The sequence below is a fragment of the Oncorhynchus clarkii genome, chromosome 24, assembly GCF_045791955.1.
Source record: "Oncorhynchus clarkii lewisi isolate Uvic-CL-2024 chromosome 24, UVic_Ocla_1.0, whole genome shotgun sequence".
NCBI classification, from domain to species: Eukaryota; Metazoa; Chordata; class Actinopteri; order Salmoniformes; family Salmonidae; genus Oncorhynchus; species Oncorhynchus clarkii.
Genome location: NC_092170.1, coordinates 8,786,243 through 8,793,707, shown reverse-complemented (window position 1 = coordinate 8,793,707; position 7,465 = coordinate 8,786,243).

Sequence of the window (7,465 nt, the reverse complement as noted above, 5' to 3'; positions counted from 1 at the left end):
TTTATACTGATTAAGGACATAGATGGATGGATAGATATCCCCCCCCAAAAAATATATATACACTGCTCAAAAAAATAAAGGGAACACTAAAATAACACATCCTAGATCTGAATGAATGAAATATTATTTTTAAATACTTTTTTTTTTACATAGTTGAATGTGCTGACAACAAAATCACACAAAAATGATCAATGAAAATGAAATTTATCAACCCATGGAGGTCTGGATTTGGAGTCACACTCAAAATTAAAGTGGAAAACCACACTACAGGCTGATCCAACTTTGATGTAATGTCCTTAAAACAAGTCAAAATGAGGCTCAGTAGTGTGTGTGGCCTCCACGTGCCTGTATGACCTCCCTACAATGCCTGGGCATGCTCCTGATGAGGTGGTGGTCTCCTGAGGGATCTCCTCCCAGACCTGGACTAAAGCATCCGCCAACTCCTGGACAGTCTGTGGTGCAACGTGGCGTTGGTGGATGGAGCGAGACATGATGTCCCAGATGTGCTCAATTGGATTCAGGTCTGGGGAACGGGCAGGCCAGTCCATAGCATCAATGCCTTCCTCTTCTAGGAACTGCTGACACACTCCAGCCACATGAGGTCTAGCATTGTCTTGCATTAGGAGGAACCCAGGGCCAACCGCACCAGCATATGGTTTCACAAGGGGTCTGAGGATCTCATCTCGGTACCTAATGGCAGTCAGGCTACCTCTGGCGGGCACACGGAGGGCTGTGCGGCCCCCAAAGAAATGCCACCCCACACCATGACTGACCCACCGCCAAACCGGTCATGCCGGAGGATGTTGCATGCAGCAGAACGTTCTCCACGGTGTCTCCAGACTCTGTCACATCTGTCACATGTGCTCAGTGTGAACCTGCTTTCATCTGTGAAGAGCACAGGGCGCCAGTGGCAAATTTGCCAATCTTGGTGTTCTCTGGCAAATGCCAAACGTCCTGCACGGTGTTGGGCTGTAAGCACAACCCCCACCTGTGGACGTCGGGCCCTCATACCACCCTCATGGAGTCTGTTTCTGACCGTTTGAGCAGACACATGCACATTTGTGGCCTGCTGGAGGTCATTTTGCAGGGCTCTGGCAGTGCTCCTCCTAGCACAAAGGCTGAGGTAGCGGTCCTGTTGCTGGGTTGTTGCCCTCCTACGGCCTCCTCCACGTCTCCTGATGTACTGGCCTGTCTCCTGGTAGCCTCCATGCTCTGGACACTATGCTGACAGACACAGCAAACCTTCTTGCCACAGCTCGCATTGATGTGCCATCCTGGATGAGCTGCACTACCTGAGCCACTTGTGTGGGTTGTAGACTCCGTCTCATGCTACCACTAGAGTGAAAGCACCACCAGCATTCAAAAGTGACCAAAACATCAGCCAGGAAGCATAGGAACTGAGAAGTGGTCTGTGGTCACCACCTGCAGAACCACTCCTTTATTGGGGGTGTCTTGCTAATTGCCTATAATTTCCACCTGTTGTCTATTCCATTTGCACAACAGCATGTGAAATGTATTTTCAATCAGTGTTGCTTCCTAAGTGGACAGTTTGATTTGACAGAAGGTTTCAGCTGCTGCACAACGCTGACATCCTTCCTCCCATAGATGGTCTGCCTGTACAAGCACCACCTGGACTGGACAAATCTAGGCAAACATATATTTTTGAGAAGATCAGGTAGTTTTGCGACAAAGAGGCTTTGGACATCACATGCCCTGCACCAAAGTCAAGGGCAGGACAGGAACAGGCTCTCCGAATATAGATTCCCTTGTTCATGCGTGGTTCGGACAGACCAGTCGTCAGCACTATCTGCAGTACTTCTATTCAAATGGCTAACACACACGCCATACTTGGCTGCTACTATTATGTTTATTATCCTGCTGCTCAGTCACTTTACCCCTGACTGTATGCATACAATTACCTCGTCTATCACTATCGTTTATCCTGCTGCTCAGTCACTTTACCCCTGACTGTATGCATACAATTACCTCGTCTATCACTATCGTTTATCCTGCTGCTCAGTCACTTTACCCCTGACTGTATGCATACAATTACCTCGTCTATCACTATCGTTTATCCTGCTGCTCAGTCACTTTACCCCTGACTGTATGCATACAATTACCTCGTCTATCACTATCGTTATTGATCTTGTTTGTGTACATACTGTATATTATTTTATTTATATCGACATTATCTATTTCTGATATTGCTGCTATGCAAGTAACCATTTTTGTACTGTTTACACCTTCTGTGGCGATCCGTCCACTTTGCAAGACTTAGCAAAATATTGATATATAAAATGAATATTGATATGTGTGGTTGTAACATGATTTTGTGACATACCACACACTCACTAAACACAAATGTTTTGTTTGTAAATTATGTCTGAGGGTTGGAGTGTGCCCCTGGCTACCCGTCAATAAAAAAATATAAAAAAGGGCCTGTCTGGTTTAAGGAATTTGAACTTTTGATACTTAAGTACATCTTAGCAATTCCAAGTACTCAAGTAGTATTTTATTGGGTGACTTTTACTTTAGTCATTTTCTATTGAGGTATCTTTACATCTGGACACTTTCTGTTCACCTGGAAATGTTCCTTATTGTAGGCTACTACCACTTTTAGTCTTAATCTTTACTACACTCCTCATTGTTTAGCACATGGCCTCGCATGTGAATCCTTAAGCCAGCCCTACCCATCTCTTTAAGAGTGTGTGAACAATGCTGAATGGGTGTAAACAAAGGAGAGCTCTCCAGTCAGTGCCAAAACATTAAAAGGCCCTTTTCTCAAAAGTATATTAACCTTCAAAGCAGAATTACTTTCCCATTGTTCCTCAAATGCAGTGTATGATATACCATTTTGTAGCTCTGAGTCTCTACTTTACTCTACTATCTGGTGTCATTTTCACGGGAGATTTAAGGAATACGTAGTGTTTAAACAACATACTCTCAAGCCAACAACATATTTTACATATCTGTGCACAAAGTACAATCTTACACAAGATACCTTAAGGAATTCATAGTCTGCCTCCCAAATGGCACTATTCCCTATATAGTGCATTACGTTTGACCAGAGACCTATGGCCAGACTTATGAGGTTAATAGTATTTTTTTGCGCTTTGACAATTATTTTGCACTACGAAAATTTCACCCGAATAGTAACGTTTTACACAAGAAACATTAAACTATAAGAGGTCCGAGGTTAGGCCACTAAAGCCTGTCATTAAAGACTGTAGAGAAAACAGACCAGATAGGAGACTGGTCAGGCTATCAAGGGGCACGCCTAAGACTCCATCCATCCATTCCATTGTCTTGTTCTTCCAGAAACACAGAAACTCCTTCACTCCCCTCTGTTCTCTCTCCTCCCATCCTCTCCACATTCCTCTCCTATTCCTATATCATCCTATCTTCTCTACCAGACCTTCAGGCTTTAGCTAGCGCTCCATCACCTCTCCTGTAGAAGAATAGAATGGAGACATTGTAGAATTATAATGACAGACATTCCTGTTCCATTGCAACGTTCCGTGCTGGCTGGACCAGACCGACAGCCTTAGTGTTGTAGTTAAGTGTGTGATATTAGGAATTTCTAATTCATTGATTCTTATCAGAAGCCTGAATAAAACAAGTTATTATTTAAACAGCTACTAAAAACTTTGGCTAACTTTAGCCACCACTAGCTAAAAAGCAATGGGAGTAGCACAGTAGGGACATAAAAAAAGAAGGCCAAATCATCTTTAAGAGTAACGTCAAACCAAAACATGCCTCTCCTCCTCTACTCCCCTTTCTTCTCCTCTCACCATGGGCCCTAGTCAAAAGTAGAGCACATGAAATGTCACCAGATATAGATTCTACAGACCCTACTGACTACTTCCAATCCCATTTATACCTCAGCACAAACAATATTTGTTTCTCTATAACCCAATATGTATTTCATATATAGTGTATTGCATTGGGGGCAATGGAATAGGCGGAGTAGGAAGTGCTGCTGGATATTTAAAACAGTCCCCTCAAAAACGAAACATTTGGTTAGTAGAGACCTTACTGAATAATTTCCACCCCCTCTAGCTGAAACATGTAGTCAAGTATTATTCTCTATGGCCATATGTATTTTATATACAGTGCATTGCAATGAAGGGAGTGAGTGGAGTAAGGAGTCACCAGCACTATGTATTAAACCAGCTGCCCAGCACAAGAGACCATTTATATTCTTCAGAATCTATTGGGTAATTCCAATAACATATAAAGTGTGTTTCTTAAAAAATACACAATAGTTTAACATAACTGTATTTGTGTAAACCTTCAAAATAAATGCTTTTTAAATAATAAAATATATAAAATCTAAAAAAATATATATTTTTTTCCATGGTCTTTGTTCTTCTATGAACACAGCAACTCCTCGTCTCTCCCCTCCCGCTGTTCCATGTCCTCCTTCATTCTCCTCTCATATCCCTGTCATCCTATCTTCTCTATCTCCCCTCCAGACCTTCCGTCTTAACTGTTTGTGCTGCATACATAATTTCCTGTTGCTGGGAGAACAGAATACAATTCTTCTCACTCATATTCTTTACAACGTCACACCCCAATCCAGCCATATGTCTCGACTTGAGGTTCAACAGTAAATTACAAATCTTCCTAAATGTTAAATGTTTGCGCCACGGTGGCGAATGAGGGATATTGCTTCAAAATGCTCCTCAATTCAGGGATGGAAGGTGTCACTGTACTCCTCAATTTCGCAGCTGGGATAACTAGAAGATTGAAATACTGCTCGTTTTTAATTTAACTGCCTTTTCTGTCAGCATGCTAGGCTAACTAATGCTAAAGCAGCCCATTGGATTCCACAACACTTCCGGCAAACTCATCCAAGGCGGATGAGAAAGTGAGACTCCCTATTTTTTTCTGGTTACATTGGAGTCAATGAACTAATAGACTCAACTGCTATAAATAACACTGGTGTCTATGGGAGAGCCACACCCTTAAGCAGACCGGAACTGACGGTAAACGGCCTGAGTGAACTTTTCCTTTATCCACCATCTTTGTGTTGGCGTCGCATGTTCATGGAGTCCAATGGGCTGCTTTATCATTAGCTAGCATTGCAAGCTGACGAAAAAAAAAACGGTTTAATTAAACTAGCAAAGCAATAGTCATAGAGCCATGGCTCGTTGGCCAAAGCCTATGGGGAAATGTAATGTTATTTTTGGATAAACACAGAAAATAAGGTAAACACAGGCTTAGGAGATCTTCAATTTTGTCCTATGAGATAATCATCAGCTAACGTAACTTTGGATTTGGAAGCATTTGTGTAATTAAAACAAGCACATAAAGGTCATGTTAACTGACTGATATCATATCATAGAACACAACGTATAAGATCTCCTAAGCCTCAGACCTTATTTTCTGTGTTTATCCACAAACCCCATTCATTATCCCATAAGAAAGGCTGAATGAACCACAGGTAACTAATTTCCGTTTTTTAGAACTACGAGCTGGCGAGCTCTATTTCAATCTTCTAATTATCTCTGATCCGTGTACGATATCCAAACATAAAGAACTAAGACGGATAACAATTTTGACTGTATGGACACATATTTATTGTTGTCCGCAAGAACTGAGACAATACGGGCGTGGAGAGGATGGGCTGCAACAGGAAACATGTTCTAGTTGTTTTCAAAGTAAAAGCTTGGGTAATAAATAGTACTGGTAATAAATAGTATACTATTTTCTACTAGGCATCAGTTTTCTGTAGTGATATTGATCGCATAAAATGACTTGCCCTAGTTAAGGTCCATGAGAAGGACACACGAATAGCCAGAGCCATATAGATAAATATATGGCTCTGGCCATAGCTGGTGCATGAGTTGTAAATGACAACAAACTAACCCAACCTTACATTATTTAAAGTAAAACATTTAGAATATCAGCTCATGCCCTGAATTTACATGAAATGACTGACTCTCTGTTTTATACCAGCCAACATCACCAATCACTCTTTCCCTGCCTGGGAAGGAATGGAAGAAGGGGCGGGATGGTGGAGCAGACATGAGGATAGGACAATCAACCACACTGTCTCGGATTTTATTTTTGTTCAATTTCTTACATCTGCGTATCTTATTTCACACCCGTTTCAAAGAGGGGACCCAATGTTCCTCCACTCCTTTTTCAGGAGGATGCAAGGAAAAACATGTCATGCAATCATTGGTGGCTGTGTGCAGTGTGACCGCTATGTGGAACACCACTGTTCTCTACCTCAGGGGTGTAGTCATTCTGGTAAACTCACGGGCATGGACATCAGAATGAATAGAACAGGCTTGGAACCTATAACCCTGGCAATTTGACTGGTCAACTTATGGGTACACTTGCAATGGCTGCCTGGTGTTGTCAACAAACCAAATGTTATTTGTCACATGCCTCGTAAACAACAGGTGGAGACTAACAGTGAAATGGTTACTTACGGGTCCTTCCCAACAAAGCAGAGAGAGGAAATAGAGAAATAATGGAATAGTAAAACACGTAATAATAATAAATACACAATAAGAAACAATAACTTGCCTATATACAAGGGGTAAAAGTACCAAGTCGGTGTCAGGGGTATGAGGTAATTGAGGTACATATAAATATGAATAAAGTGACATAATAAACAGTAACAGTAGCGTATGTGATGACTCAAAGTTGGTGTAAAAAGAGTAAATGCAGATAGTTAACTGAATAGCTACATGGACTATCTATCAGTCTTATTGCTTGGGGGTAGAAGCTGTTCAGGGTCCTTTTGGTTCCAGAGGACCCAGCATTGGTACCAGCATTGGTACCGCTTGCCGTGCGTGATGCAATCATTTCCATGGTAATGTATACTGAACAAAAATATAAGCGTAACATGTAAAGTGTTGGTCCCATGTTTCATGAGCTGAAATAAAAGATCCCAGATATTTTCCATATGCACTAAAATTGTATTTCTCTCATTGTGTGCACAAATTAGTTTACATCCCTGTTCGTGAGCATTTCTCCTTTGCCAAGGTAATCCGCGATGAAACGGAGGTGTATTTCTCTCTGTAATAAAGGCCTTTTGTGTCGAAAAACTCATTCTGATTGGCTGGGCCTGGCACCCCAGTGGGTGGGCTTGGCTCCCAGGTGGGTGGGCCTATGCTTTCCCAGTCCCACCCATGGCTGTGCCCCTGTATTCCCAGTCATGTGAAATCCATAGATTAGGGCCTAGTTAATTTATTTCAATTGACTGATTTACTTATGAACTGTAACAGTTAAATCGTTGAAATTTCTGCATGTTGTGTTTATAATTTTGTTCAGTAAATACAGTGCCATGCGAAAGTATTCGGCCCCCTTGAACTTTGCGACCTTTTGCCACATTTCAGGCTTCAAACATAAAGATATAAAACTATTTTTTTGTGAAGAATCAACAACAAGTGGGACACAATCATGAAGTGGAACGACATTTATTGGATATTTCAAACTTTTTTAACAA